The sequence below is a fragment of the Perognathus longimembris genome, chromosome 10 (assembly GCF_023159225.1).
Source record: "Perognathus longimembris pacificus isolate PPM17 chromosome 10, ASM2315922v1, whole genome shotgun sequence".
In the NCBI taxonomy this organism is placed as follows: Eukaryota; Metazoa; Chordata; class Mammalia; order Rodentia; family Heteromyidae; genus Perognathus; species Perognathus longimembris.
The window spans coordinates 43,652,083-43,674,663 of record NC_063170.1 but is presented as its reverse complement, the minus strand read 5'-3'; positions in this window follow the sequence as shown (position 1 = coordinate 43,674,663).

Below are 22,581 nucleotides of genomic sequence, written 5' to 3'. Positions count from 1 at the left end.
GTTCAGACATGAAAGCTTTAGAAAATTGAGCTGAATGTTTCTCCCAAGCTACAGAAATTGTGAAGTTTGTCTTATAAGGGATATCATAATCCATCAAATTTTGATATGACTTGTTGTATTTATTTTTCTCTCCTGAAAGTAACAGATCTCAGTCACCAGTTAATTGATGACTTCTAGGAGGATAAATATTTCAGTTCCTCAGATGTTTGTCCTTAAAATTTTGATTTCAAAAGTCCATTTGTCAGTTTCTTTTGTGGAATTTGTGAGCACTTTGGATTTATAATAGTGTCTTATTAATTAGTAACATCGTTCTTACTTATTCATGAATCATAAATTGTATCTGAAATCTTCTTAATTAGAAATCAATACTAGTTAATCAAAAAAGATCATACTTGCAAAATTAATTTCTTTTATCATTTTAGATAATTAATATGTCTTCCTAATTAAAATTCTTTTCAGTTAAAAAAAAACACCTAGGACTACAAAGAAAGGAAGAAGAGTTTCTTTCTTAAAGACATTTTTATGTCCCGTGGCTACTAGGCTGAGACTTTGCCCCTTGAGCTATGTCCTAGACCTGCCTCCTTTTGCTTGTTATTTTCAAGATAGGGGTTTTTGAACTTGGTTGCTCTTAAACTGTGTTGCTGCCTCTCTCAGCTTCCTGAGTAACTAGAATTATAAGCATGATCCAGAAGCACCTGGTAAGATTATTTCTAATAAACATAAAACCTATTATAATTAGCTTTTAGTTTTTAAGCATACATGAAAATTAAAAATTATTAATAATAATACATTAACAAAATATTCATGCAACTAATAAGAATAATAAAAGCCAGGCTTTAGAAATGATAGTATTCCTATTTCCATGTCTATTTATACCAACACAGTATTTATTGTTTCCAACTCATTCTCCTGTAGCTTACACTGAAATTGTATTTCACAGAATACAAATATTATATCTGTGATTTTTTTGTTTCTCTCCACATATTAGATGGGCAGGCATTACCATGATCTCCATAAAGGAGATCACAAAATTATGTGAGGCTGAGTGAAATTTGAGGGCAGAATAATGTGTGGGTGACAGAGTTGGTCTGTGAACCAACAGCCCTGCCTTCAGTTGTTCTTGCTGCTGTCTGGACCTGGCCCTTCCCCTTTACCTGTGTTCATGCAAACGGCTTCCACAAAGTATATGCTATAAGGGATGGACTTGGTGGAGATGAGAACACTCTACAAGTGATAGAATTAACTGAACACCAAGAAAACTTTTATTTGAAAGTAGCTGTGAAATATACTCCAAGGTAGGCTTTTATAACCGTGACTCAGATTTGATTGAGGATAAACTAATTTTATGCAAATGCTGAAGTGACTTTAGCAGTTATGTTATATACTTGATACAGTCCTTATGGAAGATTGTCAGAACTATTTATATGTTTTTAAATTGATTAGGCTAATTAGGTACTCTTAAAGACATCTTTGTATAAATTAATGTTGCCTATTACATTCTGATTATAGCAAATTGCTTTGCTATCTACACACAAGCTTGAAAGTTTCCTATATCTGCATTTTTCCACTTTCCCATTTGCTGGCTTTTCATTTTGTCTTACCACAATGAAGCAATGAATCATTTTGTCCATTAGCTGAGTTTGGAAATTCTGTGTTATTCAATGAGTTTGTTTTTACATCATCCCTTTGATGATCTGAAGTCCAGTAATCTAACTTTCCAAAATGTGTGTGTGTGTGTGTGTGTGTGTGTGTGTGTGTGTGATGCTATATTCACTAGTTTTATTTTAAACAGTAAACAGTTGCAAGTTTTCAATTCTTATAAGTCAAATGAAATATTTTGGCAATCAACATGTGTGCTTTGGAGAGATAAAAGTTTTGAGCTAAGAATAGTGAGTGATCGCCACAGAGACAGAAGAATCAAATCACATTAGAAGGCTCTTGATTTTTATAACCCGAAAGAAACAGAAATGTGCCAACTGAGTGATCAGTGTGATTAGCAGTTTCTCCTAGGAGTACAAGTGTTTATTGTATTTCATAAATTCTGCCAAAGGGAATTCAAAGCCTGAAAGTTGGAATGTCACTTCTTTGTTTCTAACTGTTAATGTGTGGGGTGAAGAGGGAGGGGCCAGCCAGGAGACAAGGTACACGGACACAAGGACACTCTGTGTTCCCCTTGAAGACCAAGCAAATACGGGCACCGATTGTTCTGTTTGAAAAGAATTTTTAAGACTTCAGATTGCTTTGTCATGAAAATAACTAGTAATAGATCCTGGAAGCTAGGGTGTCAATAAAAAGGAGTCTAATATGTGGTGATATAAAAATTATTGAAATACGCAAATACAGATGAAAGTGATGTGTGTTCTTTAAGATTCTGCCATGCACTGAGCAACACATACTGTTACTGGAACTAGCATTTCACACAGATTTTGTGAACATATCTGTGGGGATAGGAGTATAACCTGTATTTGCAAACTAAAATAGTTTGGAAGTACTGAGAGGTTAGTTTGAAGATGGCTTGGCATACGGCAGTGGAAAATTGTGGAAGTCCTTTGCTCTGCAAAAAGAATACCAGGCACATACTTTAAAGACAAAAATCATGCACTTAAAGTGGGCTTGCAAAAGGTTTTAAGGTTTTGATTTATTAGCTCCTGAATTCTTTCTCAAAATGAAACAAGGTGTTAGATTTCTACTGTGAATGCTTTCCAAGTTAATGTCACAAATATCTCCTGATATTAGCTAAGGCCAGTGGAGTGGCTCTGGATTTAAAAACACAGGAATCTCAACCTTGGCTGTGTCATAAGCGTTGCGTTTTTTCTCTTACTTTCCATTCAACTTGAAAAGGTGGCCCCACAAACAATTTTACGAACTCAGTTATGTATTAAAAATAGCTTTCCACTGAGAATGTTATTCTGAGTAAAACGTAGTATATTCATGTCCGAAATACCATAGTAAACCCCTTGATGAAATTAATACTTAATTCAAAAAACGTGACAGCAAAATAAAACAGGCTCAGTTGTTGGGTGAGTATGAGGGGATTCGGGGAGCGGAGTGGGAGTCAATATAGTAGGTAGATGAGGGTGAATATGGTACATCCATTTGTTTATGAAAAAAAGCAATGAAACTTATTAAGGTTATTTTTAAGAAAGTTAGGGAATGATGGAGAGTGAAAGTGGGGAGAAATGGATAGGAACTCAAAATATACAGGTGTGGAAATCCACAAAAAGCCCCTCTCCCCTTTGTACAACTAATGTATGATAACTAAAAAATACTCTTTGATTGAATATTATACTGATTCTCTCTCCCACACCAACTCTTGTGCGTGTGTGTGTGTGTGTGTGTATGTGTGTGCCAGTCCTAGAGTTTGAGTTCAGGGCCTGAGTGCTGCCCCTGCTAGAACTCTAACAGTTGAGCAACACCCCCACTTCTGGCTTTTTGGTGGTTAATTGGAGATAAAAGTCTCAGAGGTCACTGAAACTGATTTTGGTACCCTGGGTATTGTAGTTTTTTGTTGTTGTTGCTGTTGTTGTTTTTGCCAGTCGTGGGGCTTGGACTCAGGGCCTCAGCACTATCCCTGACTTCTTTTTGCTCAAGGCTAGCACTCTACCACTTGAGCCACAGTGCTACTTCTGGCTTTTTCTGTGTATGTGGTGCTGAGGAATCAAATCCATGGCTTCATGCATGCTAGGCAAGCACTCTACCGCTAAGCCACATTCCTTGCCCCGCTGGGTATTGTATATATGTTTATTGGAAGTAGGGAAGGGAAGGGAAACATCAAAATGGAGAGACAAAGGGTAAAAGTTGAACCAATGCAATAGCAATATTTACAAAACTGTATGCTGTAAACCAACTGCACAACTGGGGGGGGGGATGAAATGTGGGGAAGTGGGAGAAAAATGAGGAAGGAGGTAACAAGTTGGATAAGAAATGTACTCACTGCCTTATGTATGAAACTGTAACCCTTCTGTACATCACTTTGACAATAAATAAATTGATTTTTTAAAGAGTTTCAGAGTCTTTCCTACCCAGTCTGACTTCAAATTAATATCCTCAGATCTCAGCCTCTTGAATAACTAGGATTACGGAGAGAGCTAGCAGTAGCTGAATTCATTATACTATTTTAATACACAGTCTGGGTTTTTATAACCTAGGTTAAATAAATAATTATGCAGTAGAGGAACATAAATTCATTTAAGTTCATGATATTTTCATTTGTCCTATTTGTTTCATAACTCATTTCTTTACCAATGGGATATTCATAGTCCCTCTAGCATTCCTACTGTCCTCTTGAGCTGAATTCACCATTTCATCCTTCTTGACATGGCTGTCCTTCAACATCAAGGCTGTGGACTGTGGTAGTTCATTGGTACAGTGCACATGCGTTGGTCCCTTGTCTTGATCAACAGTACTGCAAACATGAAGGCTATTTTTCAGTATGTTATGCAGTAGATATCAAACTGACTTAGAATGAATTGCAATGAATGTTATGTGTTCCTCATTGTTGATTAATGTAGGGAACCTTAAAAGGTCATGTATATCGTCATGTACATTTACATTTCATTTGTAAATCTGACCAGTGCTGAGACCAGTACTAAATTGCACCATGGGCATAAAAGTGGCAGAGCCTCTGTAAATACACAAAGAAGACATCACTTCACTTCTCAGCAAAATGTAAAAGTATTTATTATTATTATTATTTTCTTTTATAAGCTAACTTTAAAGGAGGCATTGCATTCTTTAAGACAGAAAACTTCTCTTGAGTTGTGAAATGTGTGTGGTTGTTCTAAGTAAATTGAATCAATTTAACTAGTTTAGCATTAAGCAATGCAGGGAGATTAAAAATGGCTCCCCAAAGTAGTTCTACATATTTACATTTTGTTCTCAAAGCTTAAATAAAAATAACCATCATTTTAAGGGATATTTTTTTCTCCCCATTCCCCACCCCTTCCTTCTTTCTCCTCCACTTCCCTCCCTTTTCTCTCCCTTTTCCAACTTCTTTTTTTCCTTTTTCTTCATACTGGGTTTTGAACTCAGTCCCTCAGCTTCATTGCTTGACTTACTTTTCTTGGTGGGTGCTTGACCACTTGACCCATTCCCCCAGCCCTGCTTTTGCTGGCTATTTTGAAGACAGAGTTTCCTGCCTGGACTGGCTCTAAATTGTGATCCTTCAATCTCAGCTTCCTGAGTAGCTAGGTTTACAGGTATAAGCCACTGGCATTAGCTTTCTCTTTTTCTTAAATTTGTACAACTGGTCAAACCGTTATATGTTTTGTTTTGCATCAGAAACATATCATCTACTTTTCATTTCCTGGCTACTGATGGTTTATAGAGTCAGAATATCCTGCCACTGAATTACATAGATAGTCTCAATAACTAGAAATGAGTGTTTTTCTTTACCGTTTAAAATGTAATTCCCAAAATAAGCATGCATCATCAATGCTGCTCAGTCTTTCCTCCTAATCCATAGTAACTCCTTCAAGATAGAGGTTATTCAGAATTTGCTTTGCATGTCCCCTGCCCAATTCCTCTCTGACATCCAAAATGTTGCCTGGTTTCTTCTTTTCAGCTGAAGTAAAAGCCACTGGGTAGGCACAGCCCCAAGCTTTCTTTCATTGCCAGCCACAGCTGCATTTCCAAACATTTTGATTCATGCCTCCTCCCCAAGGATCTCTGTCCCAATGCCCACATACTTGGCAATAACTCCACTTCCTGCTGGTTTTGTCCCCAAATCTCACCTATTTTCTCTCTCATAAAACTTCCTTTCTCCTGTCGGTCATCCTCCCAGACCTCCTGCACTCAGTTTCCATGTTGAACAACTTTCTCCATCGCTGCCTTCAGTCTCTGCTTAGGGTCACTGTCCAACTTTTTGGTGAAGACAATCTCCATGATTTCCCTTCATTTCCTTACTTTGATTTGTGCTGTTTGTAAGAACTTTTTTTTCAAAGATTAAAGGGAACTTTAAGTGTCACAGTTAAACTTTCCTTCCACTATTAGCTCTCCTTAAACAAACTGGTATATTTGATAATGCTCACTGTCCCCTTTATTCATTCAACAAATAACGTGTATGCAAATATGCATAATATTCAATATTATTTTCCCAGGTCTTCAGAAGTAACTAAGTAGAAGAAAACAAGCTATTCAAAATATGACTACAAAACGCTTATAACAAGTAGAACTATTTACTAATATTTTTTGTTCTTTTGCTAATTATTGGGGAAGATTATAGTCTCCCACCTTTTTAAAGTTAGGTTATTCAACATGTGAGGTTATTTGTGTGGTCAACCAAATGTTTTGTTTCTTGTCAGAAGATTCACAAGCTGGTGTGTGATCTGAGAGACTGTTTTTCTCCAACAGAGATGCAACTCTGATTAGTTGCTGAAATCTCTGCCAGCAGTGACTTAGTAAGAATAATTTGGAATGGGAAGACCTAATATGTGAATATGTTGTATGGTCGAGAAATGTGTCTATGCTTCTTTAAATCACTAGGATGTTAGAGTTTTGTTTTATCAACCTAATGTAGCATATCCTAACTGATGAGTGCTATGCTATAATGGACATAAAAATACAATACTGGGAACACATAACTCCAATCTCTACTAAACATCCAAACTTCCTAGTAGTCACCAAAAACTAGATGCTCAAAAATTATGTTCTTAAAAATATGGAGAGGTTTGCTAAATTGTAATGTTAACTTAGCTTTCTCACATCTAAGTAAAAGGTAGTAGAGGTTCTATGAGAAAATGTATTCACAATCAAACATACCTACTCTTATTGCACTTACTGCAATTCAATATTACTTGGAAGCTTTTATTTTCACCTCTAAAAACTTTCTAAAACTTAAAAAAAAACACCTCACATACACTTAGAGATCTGGGGATAATGATATGCTCTGGTCTGTTTTTCTTGCTATCTGAAAGCTTCATTGTGTTAAGACTGGAAAAGTACTATGTAATTATGTGTGTGAACTTCTTGATAATCGCACTGATGGAATTTTCTTTTTATGTGCTAATGCTTATTCCTGCACTTTTCATATAATTAATATGCTCATGATAATGTAGGTCCTATTATAACTTGCTATCTCAATTCTAAAACATAGTGAAGAGAAAGTATTGTCTGGATGGTAAATGTTTTGCTTACTTAATGGTATACTCTAGTTTTTATTGCTAAACTTACCAGTAATACTTGACATTTTATATCATATTTTTCTCTTCTAAGTGTTTCACCATTCACCAAAGACTTATTTCATAATGTGCTCAAATGATGATAATTTTGAAATAGCATGCTGAGAAATATCCCATTTGGATGGCCTTTATCTTTCATTTGTATACACACACACACACACACACACACACACACACGAATTAATTTAAATCCATCATCTATCTCTCTCTTTGTCTGTCATCATCATAATTTATCTATTTTCTATCTTTCTATGTATCTATATATAATTTATATGTCTATTTCTATGATTTTTATCTTTACAGCTATATTTTTACATTCCCCTCAAATCATAGCTCTTAAATCAGGAAAGAAATCAATAGCAAAAGATTGGCTAGAATCTAATATTTAATATGTTATTTTCTAAACCATAAAGAATGGACATTATTGTCCTTTCCTCCTTCTCACTTCTCTTTGGTCTGTCTTCTCTGTGTGCCATGTTCCATCTCCAATACCCCTTGCACAACCTCCTTTTTAAGAAGTAAAAGATAGAGAGCATGTTCTTGTGCACTTCTTTTTACTATTTAATATATTATGTTATTACATAAAGATAATACTCAAAGCAGTAAGGTATGAAAAATTATACCTATACATCAAAATATAATAAATATACATTCTGCATATTTTGTTTTTTCAAATGTAAGCCATTTCACAAATGATCAAGAAGAGAGATGGAGCAGAGAACTGATGTATCAGTGTAGATGCTTTGCTTACCTAGTATGGAATAGCTTGGTTTCTTGGATTTTTCACCTGAAGATAATACTTAGATCACAAAACAACTAAACCTACTGCTGTTTAACTTGTACATTGGTGCACACAGAGAAATATATGAACTCGTAGTAAGGGACTTTATTTAACAATTTTTTTATATATTTGATCTTTATAAAAAAGAGGGAATATTTTCTGACAGCATGAAGAATATTAGTTAAAATATATGACTCTTCATTTCCCACTTAAAAACACATATTTTAAGTCTTGTTGACTATGTATTTACATGTCTTGGAAATGTGTTATTCTTTATCAATAGACTTAATTCTTAAATTTTACTGTGGTTGAAATGCTAAATATGTTAAATATCCATCTCTAATTGTCCCTTAAGTCATGGGAAAATTAGGGCTTATTAAATTCTATAGGTTATTCAAGTATAAGACACATTCTGCTTTCCTCATAATCATTTATGATCAATTTTATGAGTTTCTAAAATTTTGTTGAAACATAACCTTTATCTTCTCATAGTTAATAAGGGAACTTTTTCTTTGTTTTCAGGACACTGCTCAGTTGATTGTGTAGTGTGGATTTGATTTCAGTGTTCTTTATTAAGGTCTAGTGTTCCTTATTTTCTAGGCTTCAGTAGCTACCACTATAAAGTTTCATTTTGTATTTGTGTACTCTTATTTTCTATTACTTTTATATCCCATGTTATTGATTTCTTGGACCTGACTTCATTTTAGTGGAACACATAATAACTGTGCTAGAAAATGTGTATGTGTGTGACATAAAATATGACAGACTTCACAAATGCTTTCAGTGCATATAAGCAGATCTTTGCAATGTATTATTTGATGTAACAATCTAGCATCAATCCATGGAAATTTATTTGGAGATCTATCTATCTATCTATCTATATATCTATCTATCTGTATATATACATATATCTGCTCAAGGCTAGTGTTTTAACACTTGAGCCACATCTCCACTTTTGGCTTTTTTTTTTTTTCGGTGGTTAATTGAAGGTAAGAGTTAGGCTGGCTTTGAACTACTATACCCAGATCTCAGCCTCCTAAGTAGCTAGGATTAGAGGTGTGAGCCACTGTCCCTCAGCCTAAATTATACCTTTCAATAAATATATTGCAACACTTAATATTGCAAAGTTCAGTATGTTTTTTGCTAGTAATAAGATTTAAGCTCTGGACCTTGTGCTCACTAGGTATATGCTTTACTACTAAGCCATTTTTGCTTTTGTTGGTGTTTTCATAAGCTCTCCTGTTTATGCTCAGATCAGCCTAGACTGAAATCTTCCTGTTTATGATTCTTATGCAGCTAGGGTGACCAGTGTGCATGACCACACTAGCCTTTTGTATTCATTGATATAAGATCTCACAGACATATTTCCCTGTCCTGGCCTCAGGCTGTGATTCTCCTGATCTCTGCCTCCCTAGTAAGCAGGACTATAAATGTAAGGCACCATACCTGACCTTACTCAATTTTACTGAAAAGTTTGTAGCTGCAACATTTTTTGTGTGTGAGAGAATAGATCCCAAAAATACATTTTAGAAATATAACAAGATAGGTGAAGCTACAAAATTTATCTACTTCCTCAGAAATGCATATACTGTATTATATGAATACAATGATGTGGGTTTCTAGTCCATTTTATCATGAAATGTGTGGAGCAAGGGCACAGATTGTGCCTTTCAGTAGAACTTCTTGCAATCAGGGTACAAGGGCTCTCTTTCTCCAGGTGCTTTCCAAGGTGGTCATGTGGCTACTGAGCACTTGAAATGTGCTTTGTGACCAAGGAACTGAATTTCACATCTTTCACTTAAATCCAATAACCAAACCCCCATGTTGGACCATATAGGTTTAGCGACTATCTTAATCTGAAGTGTTAGTGGTGACATTTTCTAGCTGGAGTCATCGAAAAATGTTTTCCCCAGAGTTCTTAATGTCTTTCTCTATTTTTAAAATAATGTTTTTGATTTGAAAAAGAATAATGTAAGCATTATTTTGAAAACAAACTGCCCATAAAAACTGTCATATACCTGAATGCTTTAATAACACATGAACAATAGTTCCTTATATTTTCCAAATGAACATTTCTGTTATAGTTCATGGATAATTAGTTTTTGATAAGTTAGTTTACTATGTCTATTGAATCTAGTATGCTTTTTAAAAGACAGAAAAATAATTTTAGTAATAACAAGTAACACTTATCAGGATTTGCTAAATACTAGAAATTTCATATATTAACTTATCCAATGTTTACCGAGTCTGTTTGACAATATGTGCTGTTATTTTCTCCACTTTAACAAAGACAGAAATGGGAAGAAATTAGTTGCACACTATTTGAACATCTAGACTAACACTACTCAGCTAAGAAACAGAGGTGAGAAGGGAAAGGATGTGAATTTCAATGAGGCAGTAGGAAGTTCAGATCTTGGCCTAACAACGTTTCTATTTTCAGTAGGTCCTGGCTAGTGATAAGAAGGTGGAGCATTAGACAGGGCAGCTGTGGTTTGGCCAAGGAAGACACAAGATGAAGCTAGGCAAACATCAAAGGAGTTCAGGGTGCATGCGTGTTTGTGATTAGAATGCTCATCAATGGAATGTATGTGGGCCAAGAAAGGAAATGAAAAGAGATACATAAGGAGCAAAAAAAAAAAAAATGTGCTGGCAGTGGAGGAGGTGTTAGTGCTAGAAGTTATTTTCAATCCTGTTGGTAGAACAGGAAAGATAGGGGTTGGCAAGTGGCTTATTGGGGATTGAGAGAATGTTTGTTTAATTGCTCATTTCCTATCTTGGTATATACATGAAAGTGGGTGGCTGAGGTGGGATTGAAAGGAAGGAAGATCATTCTAGACTTAGTGAGTGAAAGAACAAGGCTTTAGAAGGGCTTTTGAACTACATATTGCAATCACTAAGGATTCTGGCTCAATTGGAATTGGAGATCATGGCTGGAAAGCAGGATCTAAAGTTTTAACATGATAGTTGTGGCTGATCATCAGGATGGGGGAGAGCGCTGCATTGTAAAGATACCTATCCTTCACCATTTTCTAATACTGTAATGCATCATAAGCAATCATCATAGCAATCTCGTCAAAAGTTGAGTTCAAATTTTGCCTACTCTCTGTACTTACACCCAGACTATACCATTAAACACAAGAAGAATTGAATCCTGTATGAAATTTTCTTTGTCACTGATTTGGATGACCATCTGCCACTACTGGGGCATGTCTTTAATCCAGGAGAGTTGGGATTCAGAGCCAGACAGCGTGTCAAGGGCCCAGGCTGTGTTTCTACTCCATGACATGCACAGGTGAGTGTATGGCCCTGTTTCTGTGAATAGAAGCCCCGCAACCCCACACTGGTATAGGAGATTTCAGCAGCAATAGGCTGACTCAGAGATGATGGATTTAGGGAGGATCAGATGATCAGAGAATCTTATCCTCCTGGATGCTCTTCTCAGCAGAAGGCATCCATAAATGTAGCAGAGACTTGTGGGATGGCTCAAAGAACAAATAAGCCTTGGGAGGAGTGAGACAAGTCTCCATGAACCAGAACAGCAGGATCCATCTTTATTTCTCTGTCTTACTCCCTCCAGCATCTCTAGTAGGATTCAAAGCCATGTGGAAAGATGTGCTATCAAGTGAGGCCTCAAGTCCTTCCATGAGAACTTCAGAGCATGGCGAGTGAAAAGCTCTTAATCTAGTGAGAGAATTAGTGAGCCCAAACAATCTGAAAAAGACTGAAAGGGGATTTACACAGACAACATTTAGTGGCAGCCTTTGGAAACTATTTGTGTGTGTGTGTGTGTGTGTGTGTGTGTGTGTGTGTGTGTGTGTGTGTGTGTGCTGGTCCTGGGACTTGAACTCAGGGCCTGGGGGCAGTGTCTGGGTTTTGTTTTGTTTTTCCTCAAGGATAGCACTCTACCACTTCAACCACAGCTCCATTTCTTCTTTTTGCTCCCCCCACACACACCGCTTGGTAATTAATTGGAGCTGGGAGTCTCAAGACACATCTGCCTGAGCTGGCTTTGAATAGCAATCCTCAGATCTCAGCCCCTCAGTAGCTAATATTACAGGCACGAGCCACTGGCACCCTGCTTGGAAACCTTTTTATGTTTCCATATTATTGCTAATTAAATATTTTTGAAGTGAATGAATGACCCATACTTTCTTACTATTTTATATTGCTTACTAAACATTGGAAAACTTTGGTATGTATTTCTTTGGTAATGAGAAATTACAGAGATTTGGATAGTAGCTGTGTTTGAGGTTAAGGAAATATGAAGCTATTCTCTACCACTGTGTTATAGAATATAATGGCCAAATTCTTTTTTATAAATGGAAATTTAAGCACCTTCAAGTAAATGCCCAACCTGGACAGAGAATCACACATTCCTCCCTGGAAAATTAAAAAAACAACAACCCAGCAACAAAAGCTTGGTTATATCATATGTGGTTATGAAAAGGAGGCTCTGCTTCCCCAAGCGGGTATGACTCTGCCTAAAGCTTTCCAGTGCCTTAGTAATCAGGATCCTTTCCTTTTGTATGTAAATGGAGGTTGTTCAGGAGCTTATTAGGGGAGGCATAGAAGGAAGCTCTCATTAAAGAATTTTAAGTAGGAAGCTGGAAAGTTTTCTCTGAGTCCTTTTCCTCCTTTACATAAACCATGGAAAATCAGAGTTGTAAACTCCTACCTACTTGGAACTATTAAAGACTTCTCAGTCATGCAATGTGGAAGAAAGTCTGTGATACTCATTGTGCTCTGGAACAATTTTTTTCTGGTTTAGGTGAGGCGACATAGCATGATTCTTTCACAGTGACTAGATGAACGACAGGAGGTAGTGTCACAAAGGTTAGACACAAGAAAGCTCCACTCTGGGTCAGTGAGTAGAGCCCACAAAATTCTTTTCTTTTTCTTCTGATTAGCACTATTTTCATTCTCTATTTGGAAAGTAGCTTAAATTCGACACACATGTTTTATTTCAACTTTGCTTCACATTTTTTTTTCCTCCTGGCAATTCAATCTCTTCAGACTATGAAGTGAAAGCTTTATTGGTTCTATTACTAGAAATCTACGTGGAACATGGAGGAATTAACGTGGAATGTGTTTGTGCGGATAAATACTTGCCTAATTTCAAATTATAGATATATGTCATTGTGGGTTTTTTTTTTTTTTTTTTGCATTGCGATTCCAGTTAGCACTCACTGTGAAGATTTCTTAGATATATTTGAAGTAATATAATTATGGCAGTGATATTACTTTTGCTGTACTTAGGAGTATACAAGATTCAGATTCATAAAAGGCTAGAATCTAAAGGATTACTCTTAAGGTAATGTTTAGCCAGTTCAGTGAAGTTATTACAATATAGTAATGATATTTTTAATTTTTAATAATTATCTTGTATTTGGTTATTCTTTTTCTGTAAAAACCTTTTACTCTTATAGTCATGTGGAATCTTCCAAAAAGTTCTTTAAAAAATTGATGAGGATTATATTGCAATGTCTTTTATAGAAGGGCTTTGATAGTGTCTCTCAATGACTTTTAGAATGTAAATTATTGTTTTTGCCGCAAACACAAAGAATTCTGGCTACTTTGCATTCCTTTTTTATAACTGGAGTGGTTAATTAATCAAGCTAATTACTTTTTTAAATGAACCTTTTTATTTTTTGATCATTGTAGATATACATGCAATTGAAAAAATAATACTAATTGCTTTTTGCTGATGTCAATGTAGCATTGTGAATAAGAGAATTGCTTAGCCAGGGGAAATTCATTTATTGACTCTGGTTTTGACATTTTCCCATTATAGGACCCATCTGCCCCCATAAATTGTGCAGCAATTGTGCAGTAATGTGAAAATATTTACATTTACAGGAAGGTTTTGCATTTCTCAGGAAGGTTTTAGACATACCTGTGCATAGGAGCCACATGTAACTCTATAAGCAGTAGTTATTATTAACATTATCACTGAAATGTAATAGATTGTAAATATGATCTCAATTACAGCAGAAGAAGACATTTATCTCTAAGGATAAAGACCGAATGGAAAATTTTACAGAGTGTTCATAAGTTCAAAGTGGGAACATTTTCAAGCTATTGACCCATTCTAAAAAGAAAGCTACAATTACATGTAGAAAAATATTTGAAATTTATTTATAAAATACACCTTTTCTTGGGAATATTGTTCATTAAGCATACATCCATGCTCTTCAGCAAATCAGAAGTTTTCTGAAAATAATGGCTAAATCATATTTTGAAATCCACATGTTCCTATGTGATTTAATTTAGGCTTTTTCAAGGTTTGCTGAGCCTTACCTCTACAGTCTACATGAATAGATTTGCCTAAGTATGACATTCCACATATTGTGAGTTTATCATCAATAATGGAGGGAACTTTTTAGTCAACATTTTATTATGATGCCACCGAAAATTTGTGTTAAAAGGTGAGTACTTAAATATATGGTTAAGGGTTACCCGCCCAAAGAAGTATTACTAGATATTTCCTTATATCATCTCTGCTTTTTCCTTAAAAAAAATATACCATTGGAGATTTGAACTGGTGGCTCATGCCTATAATCCTAGCTATTCAGGAGGCAGAGATCTGAAGATTCAAAGCCCAAATAGGAAAGCCCATGAGAATCTTACCACCAACAAACCACCAGAAAACCAGAAGTGGAACTGTGGGTCAAAGTGATAGAGCCCTATCCTTGAGCAAAGGAGCTCAGGGACAGTGCCTAAGTCCTGAGTTCAAGCCCCACAGCTGACAAAAACAATACTATTTAATTTTAAGTAAAAAGTCATAAAATAATGCTATTGAGACAGAAGTATAAGCAACTGTCTAACATGTCAACATCTGTGAGTTTTTTTCTCATGTAAACTACAAATAGGGTAAACAAATTTACATGCAGAATGTTGGTCTGGAGTCATAGGAAAGCAATAGATACATCCAGACTCAGAATTGTGGATTTATTGGACATGAAAGAACTGTAAAAACTTCTACCAAAGTTTCCATGCCTGTATCCTGAGCTACTAAACTTAAGCATCAAGTAAGTGGTAGTGTGTGTACTGATAGGATAACCAATTTATGTCCTTTTTTAAGTTTTAAACTTCAAAACTTTGTACAAGGCAGTTACAACTTAATATCTTTATCTAAGTGTCCAGTGCTTCTTGACCAATCACTCCTTCCATCATTCACCTTCATCTCATCTGTTTCCTGACCCCAGATCCATTTCACTTTTTCTACCCTTTCTTTATCACATATGTATAACGAAAGTTCTTTCTGTATAAGTTCCCTGTTTCCTTTTTCATTCATCTACCCCCACTTTGTCACCCTTCTTTGCTTTTCTTTGTTCCCTTGCCATTCATCCTTGTTACCCTTCTTTGTTATTCTTTTGTCAATATCTCAGTCTTATGGGTGGTTACAGCTTAAATTGTTATCTATGTGTTTCTTAACATTAAAAAAAAGTGGAAGCAACGTCTTAAAATTTCTTCATTCATTCTCACTGGAAGTGTGGCTGAACCTAGGCCATAAATATTGCTTTAAGAATTGCATGAGAACCCAGGCTTCCTCTTGATGTATGGTCCAGGATGTTTACTGTCTCTCACCTATCTTTGATCATATATGTCTCCTAGTTTTTAAGGTTTTAAGAATTGTCAGAAACAGCAAAATATTGTGCTTGATCTCAGAAACGTCAGTTTTCATAAAGGATGCTTTACAAAATATGTTCACGTGCTCTATATCATTTATCTCTCATCTTTGAAGAGAAAATGGTCTCTCATTATGTTTGAGGTGGGAAAAGCCAGTATTACAGGTATGCTTTTGAACAAACAGATGAGGAAATTAACTTATAACCCAGAGTATGGGTTGACCCAAGAACTCATGCTTTTCACTCCACATTGAACTGTCTTTCTAGGAAATCACAGATTTTCAAAATTGATGTTTTGTGGCCAATATTTATTCACATGTTCTAATTATCTAGGCTCAACTCAATGCTGCTCTCTTTGGCTAAGAACAGTGTTCTCTCTTTACTTCATAGCTTTCTCTATTTCTGTAGCATTGACTGTTTTCCAGGCTCTCCCTTGGGTGCTTTGCATATAAAACTAATAAATACTGGTTTTTACCCTTGGGAAGTACACATTCTGGTAGAGTAATACAAACTTTTGAATTGCAAGCAAATATTAACACAAAGTCTAATGAGATATGAAAAGATATTAGGATAAGTTGCTGAGGTCTTGAATATATTCTGGTAGGAGTCTTGTGTTCTAAATATAAACTCTTCCCAGTGCACCACCACCCACAGTGGAGCTATGCAACTTGGGTGTCTAACTTTCCTTATGTGCTTATATAAGTTTGCTATAGTTTCCATAATCAACTAACAAAGTACCATGGACTAAAGGCTTAAAACACAGAAATTTATTTTTTCACTATTCCGGAAGTCAGGGCCTGGTAATAAGATATCAGTAACACTGATTTAGTGAAGTTTGTCTCCTTGGCAGGTAGATGGTCACTCCTGGTCTCTTAAGTTGTTTGTGTCTTAATTCCTTCTTTCTGCAAGAACACCAGGCATACAGGATTAGGGTGTAAACTAATGGTCTCATTTTTACTTAATTACTGGTATAAAGATCCTTTCCTCTAATATAGTAAAATTCTGTAGGTTCAGAATTTAAACACAGGAATTTCTGGAGGATATAAATCAGCACACAACAATGCCCTTGTAATAGTGGGCTAAAAGTGCTAAGTGGATTTAATAAAAACTTTTTAAATGAAGAGGTACATATGGTCAATAAATATTGGAGGAAATGTTAACATCCTTGGCCATCAGGGAAACATATCATATGATCTCAAGTAATAGAGATTATACCTCAGCTTAAACAGAATGGCCATCATCAAGAAAATAAATAACAACAAATGCTGGCAAAGATGCAGAAGGGGAGATAGGAACTCTGATTCACTGTGGATAGGAATGTAAGTTAGTCCAACAACTATGGTAATCAGTATGGAAGTTTTTCAGAAAATTTTTTTTTTTTTTTTTTTTTTTTTTTTTTTTTTTGGCCAGTCCTGGGCCTTGGACCCAGGGCCCGAGCACCGTCCCTGGCTTCTTCCCGCTCAAGGGTAGCACTCTGCCACTTGAGCCACAGCGCCGCTTCTGGCCGTTTTCTGTATATGTGGTGCTGGGGAATCGAACCTAGGGCCTCGTGTATCCGAGGCAGGCACTCTTGCCACTAGGCTATATCCCCAGCCCCTAGTTTTTCAGAAAATTAAAAGTAGAACTACTCTGTGATCCAACCATAATACTCTGGCTAGCTTACAATAGATAGTGGCACAATAATGTTTATTGTGGCAGTATTCAGATCAAAGTTTGGATCCACCTGAGCCCAACAATGAATGAATTGAAAAAATATTACACACACACACACACACACACACTACACACACATATATATAAAATTTTATCCAGCCATTAAGAATAATAAAGTTGAAACCTTTTTGTACAACTTAAACATACTTTTAAAAAGTATAAGAAATGAAATTATGTTGTTTGCTGGAAAATGGGTAGAACTAGAGATAATTGTGTTAGGTGACATAAGGCAGCTAGCTCCTGCAAAGACAAGAGTGACAGGTTTTCTTTGTGGAAGTGAAGGAGAAACAAAATCCAAGAGTCTTCTTGCAGGTTATGAAAGTAAAAGAGAATGTTCTAGGGAAGAGAGATGGAGTGGAGGGGAGGGAGGAAGAGAAATAATGAAGAATAACAAAGGAGATGAATTTGTTTATAACACATTTTAAGCAAGTGTAAAACTATCCTGATAAAACATCTTATGTACAATTTACCATACATTAATGTTTAAAAAGGAAAGAATAAAAATATCATATAACTAGCTGCGTAGCAGCTTTCTCCTACTGATAGGAGATTATTAATACTAATGTTTTAATTGTAAGCAAATATTAATATAAACAAAGTCTTATTAGATAGGTAAATATAGTATCATTGCTTAGGTCATGAGCATGACTGTCAGCATTTGTTCTAGTAAAAACTCTGTTATTTTGAAGAACAAGGGCTCCATGAAAAATTTGTACCAAGGAAAGAACCTGAGATATTATTACTTATGCTTTAAGTATTGGTCATACTTAGGTGTCATACATGCTAGAATTGTCACAGAATTCCAGTAATAGGGGTACTGCAGTTTCTACTGTAGTTTAATTTATTGCTACTTGAGATGGTGCAAGACCAAGAAATCACAGGGAAGGCCAAGGTACAGAAGGACTCATTCTGTGTTATCCACTGGAGTTATTTGAATTGTGGGTGACTGTTAATAAATAAGAATGCATTCATATAGTGCTGTGTTGGATGGCAACTCCTTTGTAAAACTACTCCTTGAGTGAATCTGTATTATTATTGCACACATAAAAGGAAACAGTCATGTCATTTTCTAGTCTTATTCACAATTTATCCTCACCTTTCTAATGGTACTGCCAAGCTGTGGAAATTATTTTTAGATATCAACTCAGATTTTGATTCTGTGGAGTAGTAAATGGTCTCAGCTTCTATTGTTCTCTCTGTAGTGAATCTGCGTGGCTCTTCTTTCATATATTGACTCAGCGCCAACTCTTTCTCCTCCTCAGGGGCTATGGATCAAGGGCAGTTTACTGTGAAGATTCCAGGTGAGCCATATTAACTTCAGTTCAGAACTGCATAGATCAAAACTCAAGGAGAGAAATCTTTCTTCTTTGCTGTGGTTTGTCCTGAAATAACTATGTCTCAATGATGTTATCAGTAACATATTTTCTTGTAAATTGTAGCTTTTTGAAGCTATTTTAAAATAGAATATTTATAGTAAATTTAAATTCATTGCCTAAGCACAAATAGGTCAAATATGAACCCACACACATTATGACCAAAGTATGGTTTCAGTCCATAGAGCTCAGAATGAAATAAAAATTTGAGGAGAGTAATAAAACGTATGATATGGTACAAAATATACTGCTTTTCTTCTCTTATGCTACTTTTTTTTTTCCTGTATCTGGCTTTGGTACTGGAAATATTCTTATCTCAGCATTATTTTGGGCTAGTGATTATTTTAGTTTGCATTACAAGTTGCAAGGGGTCAACTCCTGGGCGAATTCTTTTTTTGTTGTTGTTTGTATTAATATCCATTTTATTTATTTTTATTTTTTTATTTTCAAACTGATGTACAGAGAGGTTACAGTTTCATACGTTAGGCATTGGATACATTTCTTTTACTCTTTATTACCTCCTCCCTCATTCCCCCCTCCCCCTTCCCCTTTCCCTTTCCCCCCAAGAGTTGTTCAGTTCATTTACACCAAACAGTTTTGCAAGTATTGCTTTTGTAGTCGTTTGTCTTTTTTACCCTGTGTCTCTCAATTTTAGTATTCCCTTTCATTTTTCTAGTTCTAATACCAGTTTACACGGTTTCCAGTGTACTCAGATAAGATACAGAGATAGTGCAGGTACCACCACAGGAAGGGGATACAAGAAGATCATCAATAATAGAAGCTACGGTTACACATAGCACATTGAAAGTAGTTACAACAGTGAATTCTGGCCAGGAAGGAAAAATCGACTTTGCTGGACTGAAAACATAGATCTGGGCGAATTCTTGACTTGATTTTGTCCTTGGTAGTAACAGCAAATGACTGGTGGTAAACAGAATAGAATAATAGAGAGGATTTTTGGTAACGGAATGTGACAGTGGGGAGGGGGAGAAATTATCTTTTACTTTTTAATATAGGGAAGAGTGACAGATTGTGTTTGGAATTTTCATTTTTGGAAATGGCTTGGTTAACTTTATATTCATGAGTACAATAAAACATGCTCGGATGAGAGAAAAAATGAGATTTTTAAGAATCACTTTGTACATTTTTTAAACTGAAATAACATTCATAAGAGTTTCCCAATGGTAGAAAAGTCAAATGGTGGTGAAGGGTTAAGCAGTCATGCTGAGATTTAAAGGTGTCTCTAGAATCTGAGATGCTAGGCATGTTTTATTGGATCCACCATTCTTCAAGATTTTCTCCTGTTAAATTGGGATAATTTTTAAGCCTATAAAACTGTTCTTAGAATAAAATGAAATAATGAAAGCAAAAGCTTTTTACATAATATGGAGCCATGGCAAATGTACCATTATTGTCACTTGCTAAGATTGTTATTAAAACACTTCAGAAGCAAGTCAGGGAGATTTCCCATGACAACTCTTCAAACAATCCAGATTCCCTAGCCTTTGAAAATAAATATGTCACAGTTTGTATATTAGACAAATATTTTTACAGAGATGAGTGTTTACTTGAAGCAAAAATTCATATGTAGTTATTCTGTTGCACTGAAGAAAGAAAGGAGTAGACATGAATTTATAGAGAGAGCTTGGCTTATACATTAAGTCATTCTGAAAGCATCAAGGCTAATGGGAATAGGAAATATAAAATAAATTCTGATTTGCTAAGGGATTCCATCGAGGTCAACAAAGCATTCAGTTTCCATTTCCAGTCCATTGCAAATGGATTCCACAGAAAGGAAACTGGGAAGTTATATTCAATATAACATGTTTGTTTGTTTAGGCCTTGTGTTGGTACTGGGGTATCAACTCAGAGCCTTGTGTTCTTGCTCATCTTATTATTATTTTTTATTTAATTAACTTATCTTTTTCTTATTTACCAGCCTTGGGGCTTAAACTTAGGGCCTTAGTGCTGTACCTGAGCTTCCTTTTGCTTAAGGCTAACACTCTACCACTTGAGCCACAGCTACACGTCTAGATTTTTGGTAGTTTACTGAAGCTATAGTCTCATAGACTTTCCTTCCTTGCTTGGCTTTAAACAAAGACCCTCATGTTTCAGCCTTCTGAGTAGGTAGGATTACAGGAGTGAGCCACTGGTGCCAGGCTTGCTCAGCTTTTTTATTTAGGGCTGGCACACCAGCAACTAAAGCACACTTACACTTCTGGTTAATTTGAAATATGACTTGTACAGATTTGACTGCCCAGGGTGGGCTAAAACCTCAATCCACAAATCCCAGACTCCTGAGTATCTAGGATTATAGCCAGTAGGACCCAGTTTGTTCAGGTTGATTATGGGGAGGTTATCACCTCTGGAGAATGATAAGGAAGCAGAACTGAGAGAACCGCAGAAACTAAACTATGATTCAATCATCAAAGGTGTTCAGCCCAATTCTGAGGTGTGCTGGGACTGGAGGAGTCACTGTTCAAGGTGAGAGTACAATCTTTATATCTTCCAGCTGATCACTCAGTGAATGGTAGGTACTCTGAGAAGGGGACATGATCTTCAGTCAGGTGACTCTCTTCATAGGCATGAAATAACTTTCTTATTACATGTTGACTAATGCCATCCTTACCTTTTGGGATTTCTCAAGAAGAAAATGGGTCGGATTAAATCTTAAATTACAAATGAACTTTTCAAAGTGATTCTCAATGGGTAGATATAGGCAAGGACATGGGACATCAGCTCAGCCAATAGGAGAGCCCTGCTGAAGATCTAGAACTGGTAGGACAGGTATAAGGATTTTACACATGAACAGTGACACACTGCCTTTCTGAGAGCAACAGAACATGTCCAATGACAGCACTGCAGGTACCAGTGGATCATCCTATTGACCAATAAGTACATCTGTCCTTGACCTTTGCGATGCTTTCTGTCCTCTGATCCCCTTCCTTCCTAGCCACTTCTTTCACCCTGGACATCTATCTCATCAATTCTTTACACTTCTCAATATACTTTTTTTTTTTCTTTTGGCCAGTCCTAGGGCTTGGACTCAGGGCCTGAGCACTGTCCCTGGCTTCTTCTTGCTCAAGGCTAGCACTCTGCCACTTGAGCCACAGCGCCCCTTCTGGCTATTTTCTGTATATGTGGTGCTGGGGAATCGAACCCAGGGCCTCATGTATACGAGGCAAGCACTCTTGCCACTAGGCCATATCTCCAGCCCTCAATATACTTTTAATAAACTTCCATCCTGCCAAGTTAACTGAGTTCTTATGGCTTGCACCTAACAACATTACATAACAGAATTACATGAATTCACCATTTTGTTGTTTTATCTGGAAATGATGTTATATTCAGTGCATCTACTACAGTGTTTCTCAGATTTGTATAAAAAACATCTGGAGGGCTTCCTTTCAACATTCTTCTCCATAAATAGCATTTTAAAATATTCTTTTCTAGTTTGTGTGGCATAGGGTTTATGATATTTAGAGTGGTTAAAAATTAAAATTTAGAGACCTTAATCTTGAAGCAGAGATACTTCATAGTTGGCTTGTCACCCATTTACCCACTGAATGCTTGAATTCCCTTGATTTTAGCAACAGCAGCCATGACTGTCCTTCAGGCTCTGCACTAATTTTTATGTGCATCAAATCACAGGAGATTTTGTTAAAATTCAGATTCCAACTTGACAGATCTGGGTTGATATTTTAATACATGGGTGTTATGTGCTTTGATCATCTACACCTCCTACCCCCATTCATACACCTTAACCCTCTGCTTTCTCCTCTCCTCAATCTGCTTTCTCTTCCTTGTAGTAGTACTCCCTTGATTTTCATACCATCCATACCATCATTCCTTCCCCATAGATTCTACATGCAGGAGAAAAAATATGATACTTATTTTTCTAAGTTGGC